This window comes from Geotrypetes seraphini, chromosome 4, assembly GCF_902459505.1.
Source record: "Geotrypetes seraphini chromosome 4, aGeoSer1.1, whole genome shotgun sequence".
NCBI classification, from domain to species: Eukaryota; Metazoa; Chordata; class Amphibia; order Gymnophiona; family Dermophiidae; genus Geotrypetes; species Geotrypetes seraphini.
In genome coordinates this window covers 97,007,042-97,023,297 of record NC_047087.1, presented here as the reverse complement: position 1 = coordinate 97,023,297, position 16,256 = coordinate 97,007,042, and the positions used below count along the sequence as shown (strand labels likewise).

Below are 16,256 nucleotides of genomic sequence, written 5' to 3'. Positions count from 1 at the left end.
AGATTGACAAGGATCTTACATTAGATTAGACCTACTGCTTTTGCTCACATTAGGTTTAGCAAGTCTAGGAGTAAAGCCTGGAAAAAGTTAACTGGAAGATTTCTATTTTTCCAGTGCTTTGGCTCCGTTCTTTATTTCTGAATGCATTGGGTCTTGGCTAATTATTTGTTCCTCGTAGCAGTGAGGTTTGCATTTGCACAAGCCAATGCCATGGGGCTCCTAAACCAGATTTGGGTTGTGGTAGTTTTTTTCCTTGTTGTTTTAGTCCAATGAGCTTATCTGGTACAAATAGTTTCAAAATGAAATAACAGACCAAAAGTCACTGACAGCACATTACATCCAAATTGCAGAGAAGCAAAAGAAGGATGCCAAACTGAACATGGAAAATTTGACTCTACAGAACTATGCATGTTGTAAAATGGTCTCATGTGAGACAGGCGAAGGCTAGGACAAGGAAACGTGTGATGGCCAGAAATTCATGTTTTACTTTTGCTTGGTCTTATGTGTGGATAGAATGCTACCATCCTGACATTGACAAACTATTTGTATATAGTACTATCAGGGCAGTGCAGTCTCTTGCTCCTGAACGCTTACAATCTAGTCAAGATAGACAAGAGATGCTGATCAAAACAAATAGAGGCTTTGAATTCAGGATGAGAAAGAATTAAACTAAGGAGAATGTTATCAATGTGGGCTATTGTTAAGGCATGTTATTTTACCAGTAACTCATGCTATGTAAATCTATCTAAAAATGTTGATCAATTTAGGAGCCTGCTAAACATACTTTATGTATGTTACTTTTGTGATGCCGCTTAAGAAAAGGCGGTTGACAATTTTTTTTAAATAAATAAAGACTCATCTGTTTGCAAAGGAGTTTTGCTGCTAAGTTAGGTTGTTTATGTCCAGGCAAAGATTCTGATGTGTTTCAGATTATTATTTTTAACTTTTTAAGTTGGGAGGGATGTTTTATTGATGAGTTTGTGGTAAAGAAGATACATTTTATCTGTTGATGCATATAGCTGTAAATGTTGTTTTTTTGTCATGAATACACTATGTATGTATAATTGTGACCCGCCTAGGTGTTAGGCTGGCAAGAAATTTTAGCACAGGTCCCATTTTATGCAATGACATCCAGTTACTAATAATTGAGGTTAACAGTAAAATACCACATCTTAACTGTAGCTTGCACTAAAAACTTCCCCCTTAAGTTGGTATCCCCAGGAGTTGGGATCAACTAAGGAAAAGGTTGGAAAGAGTGGGACCTCTTAAGAAAAATAACCACAGGGGTCAGCCTTGTCAGCCATGCTATTTAATTTGTATCTTGGCCCATTGTGTAGACTGTTAAATCACTGCACAACAATTTTTTGGTTAAGTCTTGATTCCTGAAAAGTTTTTGGTGATTATGACAGGTACCAACTTGGTATGCTCAAATATGGTTTTGGTTTTACTGCATCACGTAAGAACTATGAGAAATAGACATTTTTATGTTTACTGACAATAAAATATATAGTCAAGTTTACGTTTCGCACAAGCGACTAAATGAAACAGAATTAAAAGTGTTTTGCTCCCGAGTTTCTTTTATATTCAGTGTCTGGTGCATCACGTTGTAGCATCCAACAATAGTCGGCAAGCATTGACGGATTCCAATTGCCCTGGTATCGTTTCTCCATCGTAGCTATGTCTTGATGAAACCTTTCACCGTGCTCGTCACTCACAGCACCGAGATTTGCGGGGAAGAAGTCCAAGTGTGAATGGAGGAAATGAATCTTGAGTGACATATTGCACTTCATTCTCTTGTATGCTTTGAGAAGTTTGTCTACCAGCTGAATGTAGTTTGGGGCTCTGTAATTGCCCAGAAAATTGTCAACAACGTCTTTCAAGGCTTTCCAGCCAATTTTTTCCGGCCCAACTAACAGATCTTCAAATCGCTTGTCACTCATAACATGTCTGATCTGGGGGCCAACAAAAATACCCTCTTTGATCTTGGCATCAGTTATTCTTGGGAACATCTGTCTTAAATAACGAAAACCTTCCCCTTCCTTGTTCATTGCTTTCACAAAATTCTTCATGAGTCCCAGTTTAATGTGAAGAGGAGGCAAAAATATCTTTGTCGGGTCAACAAGCGATTCATGTGCTACATTTTTCTGTCCTGGAACTAACTTTTTACGGAGTGGCCAGTTCTTTCTAGAATAGTGCGACTCTCTGTCTCGGCTGTCCCATTCGCAGATGAAACAGCAGTACTTTGTATAGCCAAGCTGCAGTCCTAGTAACAGAGCAACGACTTTGAGGTCTCCACAGATATTCCAGTTATACCTGGTATACTGGACATACTTTAGTAACATTTCCATATTCTCATATGTTTCTTTCATATGTGCTGCATAGCCAACAGGTACTGAAGGATAAACGTTGCCATTGTGCAACAGAACAGCTTTCAGGCTTAACATTGACGAATCAATGAAAAGACGCCACTCTTCCGGGTTGTGATCACAACCAAAGACCGAGAACAATCCTTCAATGTCACAACAGAAACAGAGACTGTCGACTTGTGCAAAAAATTTGGTTATATCATGATGCCGGTCTCGAAACACAGAAATTTTCGTACCTGGTGATAGCAAACACCATTCCTGCAGTCTCGAACCTAGCAGCTCAGCTTTTGCTTTTGACAGACCCAAATCTCTGACCAAATCGTTCAATTCGGACTGTGTTATCAGATGTGGATCGCCTGATGAGGATGGTTCAAAATCCGGGTCAATGTCACTGTTAGAACCCTGCACTGCAGTTTCTTCATCTGGTTCGTCTAAGGTCCAATCCTCTGGTGGTTTCGGAACTGGAAGACTGTCATCATGTGGCATGGGTCTCATTGCTGAAGGCAGATTAGGATATTCAATTGACTTCTTGTTTTTGGCAGAGAAACCAGACACATTAGTCAAACAGAAATAACAGTCCGTCACATGGTCTTTCTGTTCTCGCCATATCATCGGAACAGCAAATGGCATCGTCTTTCGAGTACCTCTGAGCCAGGCTCTCAGACTAACAGCACATGTCGCACAGCAAATGTGAGGCGCCCATTGCTTGTCTTGATCACCTATTTTGCAGCCAAAATACAGATGATAGGCTTTCTTTACAAGGGCAGTCATCGAACGTCTCTGAGGCGTAAGTGTATATTCCCCACAGATATAGCAGAATGTGTCGCGGCTGTTACGACACCGACGAGACATATTGCCCGACACCAAAACGTCTATAGCATCAAGCTTACTTACTGTTATATTGCTACAGCTACTATACTACTATACTTTACTATACTGATACTATATACACACACGGACTATCTATATTAACCAAATGAGCAGGATCGGTGTATGGAAGCCACCATTATAGCATGGTGAGACAGCGCAAGCTCGTTCAGACCTGCCCAGACATGCCCAGGATGTCATCTTCCATAAAACAGCTTCCAACCTGGCTAGATTTTATGCATGGACATACCCAGGCGGCACAAACCGTTGTTGATAAGACACTTATGGGAGAAAAAATTGTTTGCATCCAAATATAAGAAAAAATCACGACAAAATTGAAGATTTCTCTGAAATGGTACGTGATGGGTAATTTTTGATGTAATATTCATGATCAGCACCCAAAATTCTATAAGAAACACCCAGCAGTGTTCAGGAAGCAAAAACTTTGTTGTGCAGTGATACCTTTAACATGTCATATAAAGTTTACACTGATGATATACTATTCTTTTTTCCGGTTGAGTGAACATGACAATGGCATGTCGATGATTCGATGACAACGGCAGTCAAGTCTCTGAATGAAAGCATGACATGTATAAAGGGATGGTTGGATGAGAATAGGTTAAGATTGAATGTTGAAAAGACATCTTTAGTGTTCCTCTCTAGGGCCACTCAGCGGAACTTGGCATCTTCAGTTATTGTTGCTCGACTCTGTAGTCAATGTGTCATTGAAATGTGTTATTTGGGAATGATTCTCGATTTTCAGTTGTCGTTCAGACAGCATGTCTGCGATGGTGAGGAAGACATACTTTAAGTTGAGGGTACTGCGTAATTTGTGTGCTTACCTTTCTTGGGGTGACTATAAACATATCCTTCAGACAGTTGTGATATCTAGCCTCGATTATTGAAACATCATTCTACTCAGAGTGCCTTCTACTGTTCTTCATGCGCTGCAGGTGGTTCAAAATTCCATCATAAGGACATTATTTAGATTAACGAAAGGTGAGTGCAGGGAATCCCCTTTTCCTTTTTTCTTCCCCCCCCTTTTTTTTCTTCTTTTCTTTTTCACTTTTAGGGCTCCTTTTACGAAGCCGCGTTAGCGGCTTCAGCACATGCGACTTTTCATCACGCGCTAACCCCCGCGCTAGCCCAAAAACTACCGCCTGTTCAAGAGGAGGCGTGGCCGGAGGTTTAGCTCACGCTATTACGCGCGTTAAACTGCTACTGCGGCTTCGTAAAAGGAGCCCTTAGTTTACTTTTTCTGGCTTTTTTAAAGGGATGGGGCTGTTGGGGACCTGAGATGGCACTTTGACTCTGATTGTCCTCTGATCTAAAGCCTTCTGAATATATTTTGTCTTTCTGAAATTGTACTCATCACCAGGGAAGTGGTTGTATAGGTTGTTTACATTTTCAAACTTAATAAAAATTGTTTTCAAATAGATTAACGAAAGGTGAACATGTATTCAACTATTACAATCTATATTGGTTTAAGATGAATTTTCGTGCCAGATATAAGTTACTGTTGGTAGTTTATCAAAGTCTGCATGGGTTGACCCCCAAATACCTAATTGACAGTCTGTCGTATCATATTGCACTTCCCAAGTTGCATTCCTCTGACAACTGGGATTTGAAGATACTGACGAGAAAGGAATTAAGATTGCAAACATCAAGAGCGGGAGTGTTCTCCTGTGTTGGTCCAGAGGAATGGAACAGGCTTCCACAATATATAGTTACAGGGGAATTTGAAGAAATTTAAAAGACTGCTGAAATGCCATCTGTTTTACAAAATGATTACAGGTACGGGGGCGGATGATTAAAAAATAGGTACTGGTGGTATGTGGGGGGATGATTTAAGGTACATGGGGTATGGGGGATGATTTAAGGTACTGGGGGCACGTGGGGGTATGGGGGGATGATTTAAGTTACGTGGGGGTATGGGGGATGATTTAAGCTACTGGGGGACATGTGGGAGGTATGGGAGATGATTTAAGGTACTGGGGGGCATGTGGGGGATGGGGGATGATTTAAGGTACATGGGAGGTATGGGGGATGATTTAAGGTACTGGGGGGGTACGTGGGGGGTATGGGGCTTGCCTGCCTGTCATTCGGCCTGCCTGTTCTGTGCCCTCTCCCTGCCCTACCACTAGACCACCAGTGGGGGGGGGGGGGGGGGGGACAGGGTATAGAGCCTGGCAAGAAGAATTTGGTTCAGAATGGTTTTTTTTTTTTCTTGTTTTCCTCCTCTAAATCTAGGGTCTTATGGTGTCTTATGGTCAGGTGCATCTTATGGAGGGAAAAATACGGTACTTTCTGAGATCTTTCATTTAAGAAGGAGGAGAATCATGCCAGTGCGACATCATAGATTCCAATAGAGTGTAGTCTGGATAGGAGGATTGAATGGTCGATAGTATCGAAGGCAGCACTCAGGTCTAATAGGATCAGCAGTGCGTATTTTCCAGCAGTCATCTACGATGTCTAGAAGCACCATTTCTGTGTAGTGGTGCTTCCGGAATCCTGAGTGGAAGTTGGAGAGGGTGGTGTTTGTTTCCATGAAGTCTCGTAGTTGCGTGAATACTATCTTTTCTAGTATTTTTGAGATAAATGGGAGATTTGAGACTGGTCAATAGCTTGGATTGTCGGGTCAATGGTGGGTTTTTAAGGAGTGGTCTTACTACAGCAGATTCCTAGATTTCCAGCTCTGTGGTATTATGCCTGATTGTAGGGACTCGTTAATTAGAGGTAAGATGGAGTTCAGGAAAGATTTGCTGGTAGCTAGAAGTGTGGTGGATGGGCATGGGTCCAGGGTTGATGTTGTAGCATAGTAGATGACGGCAGATAAAGACACAAATGGTCCATCCAGTCTGCCCAAACTGATTCAATTTAAATTTTTTTTAATTTTTCTTCTTAGCTATTTCTGGGCAAGAATCCAAAGCTCTACTCTGTACTGTGCTTGTGTTGTGGGGTGTAAGGAGACTATTGTACTTTTTAGGTCATCAATGGAAACTGGTTTGAAGCTGTTTAGAGTTTCTGTCTTGTGTAGGTTGTTTTGTATATTTTTCGGGATGCTTGGCAGAGCTTTGGCTTCTAGGTCTAAGGATTCTCGTATCTTTGATATCTTGTCATGGGAGAAATTTGAGAGGGATTCACTGTCTTGATTTTTGGATGCAGTGCGATCCTTGGGAGGAGGTGAAAAAGTTTTTTGAAAGTGCGAAAATGGCCTTTGATCTGTTTGGGATTTTGGATATTAGGTTTGTGAAATATGCCTTTTTTGTTTCAAGTGTCGCTAGTTTGTATTCTTTGAAGAGGCTTTTCCAGGTGGATTTGTCCTTGGCATTGTGCGTTTTGCACCAAGTTTCTTCTGCTTTCCTGACTTTCCTTTCTCTCAGGTTTTCTGTGAACCAGGGTGAAAAGAAGGATCTTGTGTTTGTTTTGACTTTTTTTGACTTTTGCTAATTTCTCGTACAGTGACTTTATGCCAGAATGCCATGCCTATGCCTTTTCCTCTAGTGAGTTGGTCGTGGAACTTATGTTTAGGTCTAAGGAAGGAGCAATATTGAGCTACTAAGTTTTATGTTTAGTTTAGGTCTGCTAAATAGTGGTATAGGTGTGGTCATCACACTACATGCATATTCAGTGTCGCTACCCATAGGGATGGCAGAGTTGAGTGCTTATATTAAGTTAAGCACTTTGTCACCACCCGTGCTCCTGTAAGGCGCAGCGAGCACATGGGGACGTGACCAAAGCTCAGATCCGGCATGTCCCTTTCCACTAAGGGATCCTTCAGGTCTTAAATCAGGTACATTAACAGTCTCATGAGCAGGCAAGGTAAAAAGAATCTCAATCAGAAATGGCAAAACAAAATAGCTTTATTTTCAACCACCGGTTGAATAAACCAAAAAAAAAAAAGACTTCAGCCTTGTAACTCAGGATGAACTTGCATTGCACAAACTCATAATAAAACAGTTCTGATAATGCACTCAGTAAGCTAGAGCTTGAACCCAAACTAAATGACATGCAGTCCTCTGCTTCTGGACTTTAATCAGTTAAGAATCATTGTCCTCTTCACCAGAGCAGTAATGTTTTTAGCAAGTAACGTTTCACCACACAGTTCTTATCACACACAAATCCTGTACTGATCAAAGCCTCAGTAACAGGCATACGTTTCCTCTGGGAAACGCTACTACAGTTATCAGGCACAGCTGTGCAGAGACAACGAGATTTCCTAGCTTGTTTCAACATTCAGGAAATACATTCAAAAACGGTTTGTCAGTAACCCACACCTTCCTGCTTTACAGAAAGCCTCCAAAATGTGGCTTTTCAGGAGAGATTCCAGACTGGCTTTAAACAGGTAAGAGTTCAGCTGGCAGTACAGAGAAATAAACAGCCAAAAACCCCAATCTCATGCTTACTGCGTTTCCATGGCAGTTGGCTGTGTGTCAGCTCCTAAACAGCTTTCCTGTACCTCCATGGCTTCTCCTTCTGACTGTTCTCCAGTATTCCGGACAGGAGGCAACTCTTCTGCCTCTAGCATAGGACAGTCTGCGAGGGACTGCCTCTCCTCGGGTTCCCACTCTCCCGTCTGCTTCTCTCCTGTGTGCCCCTTTCCTGTTCTCAGAAGCCACGTTATATCCTGTGGATAACCACTCCCCCTCTGGGAAGGTGGGGGAAGGGTTTTCCACACACCAGCAAGTTTCTCTCTAACCTTGGTTCTAACGGGCTTCTCAAATGTTCTCAGCCTTCTGATATTGTCAGGGACAGGTCTGCACAGAGTGTAGCTTTTTCCCTTAACCTTTTCCTGCCCTGCTTCTTCTACCTCCATATCATAGTCTGAGCAGAAGTCAGCTTGCTCAGTTAATTCATTAGTCACCTGGTTAGCTCTCCTAAACCTAGGCTCAGTAAGGTTTCTCCTGCTTCTTGGGACAAAACCCGGGATGGATTTGAGTTTGCTATGGGAAAAACCTGAAATGGACTTTGGTTTGTCACAACTTATAACAGTGCTTAACTTAGTTCAGTGATCACACTGGCAGAAATTTTGCCCATTAACTCTAAATTCTTCTCTAAAAGATTGCGCACTACTATATTCTGACAACCTAAACTGATATCAAGCTTACAATCATCAACACCGCAAGTTAGCTTAATATAGTTCTCTGCAATCCTAAATAAAAACAAAATAATAGCCATCAAAAGGAATTCATACTACACACATATGAGTACACCCTACTGCTTCTTAACTACCCCCTCCCCCTCCACACACACACACAAAGGAAAGGCCAGTTAAAATGATTTAGGTCAATTTATGTCCACTGCTTGGAAAATACTAATATGTCTTCTGGAATGGCCAAACGTGCATTTTTAAAGTTACAGACAGCCATCTTAAATCCAAGATTATTTATATAAATATATCACATTTGCAGCATTAATAAAAATGTTGGCCTGATCAGCGCACTTTATCTGTACAGTTATAGGAAGCAGCTCTGTTTTTATGCTGGGATGTGGCCAGGAAACACAAAAATGTCCTTGTGGTGAGAGATAGCCAGAGAAGGCTTCAGGGTCCAACCCATGCTAAACGGATATGAAGCAGGTTATTTGATTCCTATTTTAGGCACCAGTGGGTGGCAAAATGTTTTCCCAGTGATTAAATTCCTTTGACTTGTAACATGCAAAATGTCTCTGTTACTGAAATTGTTGTTTGGTTTTTTTTTCGGGGAGGGGGGCGGGTGTCTACATATTACACAATTTATTCTTAGAGATGGATAAAAAATTGTTCCAAAAATAACAAAACCTTTCCAGCTAATAAAGTAATAAACTTCATCTTCAGGGTCTTGATCTGAGATGACATACACTTACTCATGCAAAGACAATTAGGCAAAGATGAGAAATTTAGCATCCTTGGTACATAAGCCCTAAAGTCGTTAAGAGGATTAGAAACTGATTGAGTAGGAAGTGACATAAGGTAATGACACAAATGGATGTTACTGTTTGCTGCAGGGCTCTTCCCTTGCTCCAGTTCTTTTCAACATTTTTGTAAGTGATACTGCAGAAGGGTTATTGGGAGAGTGTTGCCTCTTTGTGGATACAAAAATTTGCAACACTGTACATGTACCCCAGGGGGTACGAGGGCCGCCGTTTGGGGGTACACGGCCTGGCCACTGCCAGGTATCTCTCCCTGCCTCACGCTGGGAATCCTTGCCTGTGACCCTCCCCCCCCCCCCCCCGCCATCGGCATGCCCACTGCAAAGCTGACCCGGAGCTGACACGTTTCCATCCCTCCCCTAGCAGAAATTCCATAGCAGGGCCTGGCCATGGTCATGTGCAGCGGCTGGCCCATGAGATTTCCCCCCGACTCAATTTCCCCGTCATAAGTTTTTGAGGCTTTTACAGATGAGCTTGCAGAAACGAGGCAGGGACAGGAAAAGAACTCGCGGGGACAGGACAGGAAATGAGTTCCTTTGGGGATGGGGAAAAATTTGTCCCCGTGTCATTCTCTAATATACCATTCTTTTAGACAGTTGTATTTGGCCGCTGAACTTAGCTGGTGAGTCGCTGAAATTTAGTGGTGACTGGCAATGTCAAGTGACATAGCCAGTCACTGGCCAGTCCGCTAAACCAGATATTCAGCATGAGATAGGCAGCTATCCCCCACTGAATATCGTGGATAGCTGGCGATATGCTATTTAGACTGCTGGAAGCTGTTCCCAGCTGTCTAAATAGTGCTAAATACCAGGCCTGTGTGCTCAGAATAAGAATCTACTTTCTATACTAAACATTTAACTACTCATTGGGAGCCTTTATCATATATTAAACTCTATTTTCTAGTTTTTCATTCCTGACAGTCTGTTGCCTTTTCTCATTTTTTTGTGAGAAAACTAATGCATTATGCCCTTGCTGCACAAACTGTGTGTGAACATTTTTCCAAAAATGATACCAGCTATTGTGCTGCTTTTCTTGTTTCTAACCATGCTTGGAGTACACAGACCACCTACGCTGTCTTATCAGGCTCTCTCTAGGAGGTTCTACCACCCCGAGCTTAAAAGCAATTTATTTTAGTGCAGGAACTATGCAGCTGTGAGCACAAGAGCACTGGTATGTCCTTCACTCTTTCTGGGAAAAGGCTACAGCTTGTTTGTCTTCCTATTGCCAAAATAAAAATTTGGCAGAAATAATTTTTTTAAAAATCTGTGTAAATTAAGCCTGTCGCCTGTATTTTCTTTCCAACAATAAAAACATGAGGCACCACCTATGCAGCGTATATTTAATCAGTTGTGTTTCCACCTTATTCTGGAAATTATTGTGCTCTTATTCTTCCTCTTTGCTCAAGAGTAATACCGGCTTCAGTCTCTTTTTTGTAGCTAAAAGCTATAAGCATTTGGCCAGAGGTGCTAACCACAGGGCGTCTGTTCCCAGCAGCTTCCAAAGCATACAAGATGGACAATTTTTCAGTACAGTGGTTGCTGTCTTAAAATTAAACAACTCATTAGAGGTAAAACATCTTTATGAGCATAGGCGACAAAATTTATTTGATTTATAATTTGACTACAAATAGTAAATTACAATAAAATATTCTGCTCTCTTTTAGTGAATGGAGTATTTAGCTAATATAAAAGAACCTTATTTTAACATACAGATCATCTCACCACCATGAAACGTGTGGGAACAGCGGCTATTTCAAGAAAGTCGTTAGCACTGTAGGAACCTATGAATCTAATGGAACCCAGAAACCTATGACTAAGGGCTCCTTTTATGAAGCCGCGTTAGCGGCTTCAGCGCTTGACTATTCATCACGCGCTAACCCCCGCGCTAGCCTAAAAACTACCACCTGCTCAAGAGGAGGCAGTAGCGGCTAGCGCAGATGGCGGTTTAGCATGCGGTATTCCGATAATCTCCAGAGTCCACGTCAAATGTGCCTGCCTTACTTTCAAGATCCTACATGGCATCCTCCCCCCCTTTATTCCTCTTTCTTGGAATTCCTCTAACCCCAATTCCACCAGATCCACCCAAAAACTGAAACTCTCCTTTCCCTCTCTAAAAGGTGTCTCCCTTGTAGGAAAACTAGGTTCCTCCCTCCCTTTTAGAATCACTGAGCTCTGGAACAACCTTACCTCCCCTCTTAGGAATCTGAGCTCCTTCCAACTCTTCCGTAAACATCTGAAAACCTGGTTATTCTCAAAAATGTAACTCTTCCTCCCTCTCTGATTATTCTAGTCCTCTAAATTTCCTCTTCATCCTTCCCTCCTCTGGAGTTCCTTTCTACCCTAACTCCTGTTAACCGTGTCGAGCTTTGCAAATGTAGAGATGATGCGGTATACAAACCTAAGGTTTAGTTTAATTTAGTTTACGTATTACGCGCATTAAACCGCTACTGCGCCTTCGTAAAAGGAGCCCTAAATGGTTGATCAAAATGAATTTATGAAAACATAAAAGCATTCATTTTAAATCATGTATAAATGGTACCAAGCAGGTAGGCAATTATGAAATGGAGTAATTTGAAAGGAACATTAGGTACTTACCTTGATAATCTTCTTTCTAGTAAATAGGCACATTATTCTGGAACCTGTGGGTTATCACTTCCTGATCACAAGATCTGGTGTAGAGAGCCTCATTTACATTTTTTGCTCCAGCTCCCATCTCTCTAGGCTGTTCTGTAAATCCTCAGTTCATATCAAAGCAGATAGTCAGCCCTAGGAAAGAATCATAACAGGGAGAGGTACGTGGAGACTCCCGAGAAACTAGTGTGTTCTGCTCATATTAGAACATTTAACACAAAATAATCATGAAACAAATATTTAACCATACAATGAGGTAGAACAATTAGGCCACCTACCTGAGTACAACCTGCACTAACAGTCTTGGAGTTCTGAAAGATACCCCCTAGTCTCTTCAAAATAGTAGTGATTTGGCATCCAGTAATACTTTCACAAAGTTTTTTAGGGTGGATGTAGTGGCTAAATTTGATACCACGTTCGGATTTTCAGTACTTTCAGCAGGTTCATCTGTCCCACCCTAGATTCTAAGGGACGGCTTTCATATGTCCAACAGGTTCCAGAATGACATGTCTATTTACTAGAAAGAAGATTATCAAGGTAAGTACCTAATCCTCCCTTCTAGTGCAATAGGCACATCATTCTGGAACCTGTTGGACATATGAAAGCTGTCCCCTAGAATCTAGGGCGGGACAGATGAACCTGCTGAAAGTACTGAAAATCTGAACGGGGTATCAAATTTGGCCACTACATCTACCCTATAAAACTTTGTGAAAGTATGGAGAGAAGACCATGTGGTCACTCTACAAATGTCCTCAGGGGAAACTGCTCTGGACTCTGCCCAGGAAGAAGCTACGCTCCTAGTAGAATGGATCTTTGTATCTACTAGAAGTTGCTTTCTGATACCAAGAAATGGCCATACAAATCCATCTGGAAATGGCCCTGGCAGCTAGTACCCACTAGCAGAAAGAGGTGATCCAACAGTTGAAACTCATTTATCATTTCCAGATAACAAAGCAACACTCTGCAAATATCCAGCAATTTCAGAGCCTTGTCACTCTTCTTAGACCCTGAGGGTGTGAAGGTCAGCAACTGTACTTCATGGCTGATGTGAAAACTGGAAGTTACTTTTGGCAAGAAAGAGGAGACATTCTTCAGTGAAACTCCCATCTCCAAAACTCTGAGAAAGGGTTCTCTGCAGGATAATGCCTATAGCTCAAACATGTATCATGCTGATGCAGCCACCACTAAAAACACTGTTTTAATTGTTGGGTTCATCAATATCGCAATCTCCATAGGCTCATACGGAGCTCTAGTAAGAGCCTCCAGAATGAGATTAAGACTCCATATTAGAAAAAGTTTACTTACAGGAGGATGTGGATGTAATGCTCCCTTCAAAAATTTGGACTTATCTGGGTGAGAGGCCAATGTCCTTATATTAGTCTGGATCTAAAGCACGAGAGACCTACTACCTGTACTTTGAGGAAGCCAACCACTAGTTCTTTCTCATTTTCAGAACTGCTAGCAGTGATTTCATTTGTCACTCTTTCATACTCAATTCGTTTAAGAGCCGCACGCAGGTCATTGAATTTACTTTTCCAGATAGAGCTTTCTTGAAATTCCAGTAGCTCCATTTCCAAATTTTGAATATCCAACCACTGTAAGCAGGAAAGATCAAGATCTTCAAATGTGGGCTTTTCTGGGGAAGTTATAAATGAAAGGGTTGTCTCCATCTTACGGAACTGAGAAAATCTTTTACTAAAATTCTCCTTTGCTTCGGCTACAACGGTGGAATATGCTTTGTGGATTTCCTGGTGTTTTTTATGACTGTCCACAAATGTTGTAGAATTATCCAAATGTATTTTTAGCTTGGGAAAATATTTTAGCTGTCTACTCTCAAGGTCTTTTTCAAAAACATGCAATTTTCTCTCAAAAGCTTTGATGTCACTAAACATGCTTTCTGCTGTTTTTCCCATGCCTTGTAATTTTTTGTTTAGTACATTAAAGTGGTTAGTAAAATCTGTAAAGAACATGAGGTTGGTAAGCCAGGCCATGTTGTTGAGTTGAGGATAGTCTTCCCCCTTTTCGTTCATAAATAGCCTAACTTCTTCCAAGCAGGCCACAAATCTCTCTAACACTCGTCCTCTGCTCAGCCACCAGACATTATTGTACATCAGTAAAGTGTTATATTGTGCCTGAACCTCATCAAGAAGGGCTTGAAATTGTCGAAAATTAAGAGCACGCGCCATGATGAAGTTCACCATTTTTGTTACATCTTTGAGGATATCGTCAAGTTTTTTGCTGCTTTCTTTGGCGCAGAGAGCCTCTTGATGTATTATGCAGTGAAATTGAATCAGTGGATGTTTTGCTTCCTTAGCAAAGAAATGAATGAATCCTGATGTTGTCCCCACCATGCTAGGTGCTCCATCGCTAGTAACTGAAACCACTTTTTCTGGACTTATGTCTAGTGATGAAAAAGCCTCCATCACAGCATTGTGGATATCTATCCCTTGTGTTCTTCCAGGCAAAGACAGCAGTTTTACCAGCTCTTCTCTCATGATGTCACCAGTAGCATAACGCAAAATGAGCGCTAGTCTTGCATGGTTAGTAATATCTGTACTTTCATCCAAGCACATGGAGTAGAAGGGTGCTTTTTGTAAGTCGCAAGTAAGCTGTTGACTAACATCAGCAGCCATTCGCAGAACCCTATCTTTTGCAGTATTTCTGCTTAGCGGCATCTCAGAGATGCGCTGCACAATTTTATCCTTGTTTTGGAAATCACGGAAGAGTGAATTACTCCCAGCCAAAATTGCCTTTTTGATAAAATCTCCATCAGAGAGTGACTTACTATGGTCTTCCACTATCTGTTTTTGCTTTTTTTGTTGTACTCATTTTCTTTTGTAGACTTCAAGTCTACAAAAAGATAAAATTTGTATAATAAAAAAAATCTAATGAAGTGCTGTATACAAATCCGTCCCCATAAAAAAATATGTGATTGGGGAATTTTACTGATTGTAGACATCCGTTTTGGTCAAAAAATATACTGTCTCACAGCCCCGCGGCGGTTCAGGCAGCCGTGAGGAACACATTGCCAGGCAGGGCCGGACTGGGACAAAAAATAGGCCCGGGCATTTTAGGTTGAGCAGCCCAATCACATGACCTCACGCAGGCCCTGCCCATTGAAGTCCAGGGGCAGGGCTAAAATGCAGAAGCACACTTGAGAGGCACGGCCAGCCACTAATAAGAAGTGACTGCGATTCCCCAAATAAAATGACCTGCAAACTGGATTAATTGCATTAATGACTATACAACATTGGATTCATCACAATAACAACTAATTAAGAGGTGACCTGAGTGTATGGGAAAAGGACTTTTATTTTTCATTATTGGAGCCTTTGTTATTTTATTATGATGTTTACAAAAGCACTGTGAAGGGCCACATATGCACTTTACTGTTTTTTGCTATATTGAGTTTTCCATAAGGTATAGCGCAGAGGATTAGTGTGTTGGTTGTTCACAGAGAGCCCAGCCCTCCTCTCAGCTTACTGAACTTCTCTATGCAATCATCATAAGCGGCTTTTTTATTTCCTCGAATTTAGCATGTCCCCCATGGAAGATACAGAGGTTTTTACAGAGGAGCACATTATTAGACACATTAACATCCCCCCATATCCTCACCTCTCTAGCATGGGAGCACTAGGAACTGTTCCTGATTACAGATGTCACATGTGGAGTCACACTGCAGCCTCACTGAGTTCCTGTGACAGACTCAGTGTGAAGCTTCTCTTCCTCCCCCCACTTCCCCCTCACACACTGCCTGGCTCATAGGATACTAAAGGGAAGACAGGCAGGCTAAACATCCACTCACAGGACTGCAGCCAGCACAGGAGGATGGGCCGCGGCCCACCGGGACAATGCCCGGTCCTCCCAATGGCCAGTCCGGCCCTGTTGCCAGGTGAGCTGCAAAGCAGACACCGGCACACTCGCCTCCCGCCACGCCGCATATCTTAATTGCGGACCTTCCCGCGTGCCAGCTGCAAGGCCTTCGCATGCCACAGCTGGCACGCGTGCCATAGGTTCGCCATCGCTGCCCTAGAGGAAAGGAGGGACAAGGGAGATATGATTCAGACGTTCGAATACTTGAAGGGTATTAACGTAGAACAAAATCTTTTCCAGAGAAAGGAAAATGGTAAAACCAGAGGATATAATTTGAAGTTGAGGGGTGGTAGATTCAAGAGCAATGTTAGGAAATTGTACTTTATGGATGCCTGGAATGCGCTCCCGAGAGAGGTGGTGGAGAGGAAAACAGTGACTGAGTTCAAAGAAGCGTGGGATGAACACAGAGGATCTAGAATCAGAAAATAATATTAAATATTGAACTAAAGCCAGTACTGGGCACACTTGCACGGTCTGTGTCTGTACAGGGTTTCAAGGAAGGTTAAGATAGGTTCCTAAAGGATGAGGGGATTGAGGGTTTCAGATAGATGTAGAGGTAGATTACAGAAATGGTCAGGAACTACTTCACAGGTCACAGACCTGATGGGCC

The 16,256-nt window shown here is 42.0% G+C and overlaps 2 protein-coding genes across 9 annotated transcripts in view; one reads left to right on the top strand and one right to left on the bottom strand.

Moving 5' to 3' along the window:
• CMSS1 (cms1 ribosomal small subunit homolog) overlaps positions 1-16,256 on the bottom strand; it is a 556,569-nt gene that overhangs the window by 267,442 nt on the left and 272,871 nt on the right. The window contains exon 1 of one of the 7 annotated variants that reach the window (XM_033940872.1): positions 7,640-7,749. The exons of the other annotated variants lie outside the window; for them this stretch is intronic. The gene's annotated coding sequence lies outside the window, so the exon portion shown is untranslated. Of the gene's footprint in view, positions 1-7,639; positions 7,750-16,256 lie in introns of those variants that run through there. 7 annotated transcript variants of the gene reach the window in all.
• The window catches only part of FILIP1L (filamin A interacting protein 1 like), a 410,054-nt gene that overhangs the window by 201,586 nt on the left and 192,212 nt on the right, over positions 1-16,256 (top strand). The gene's annotated exons all lie outside the window — the stretch shown is intronic.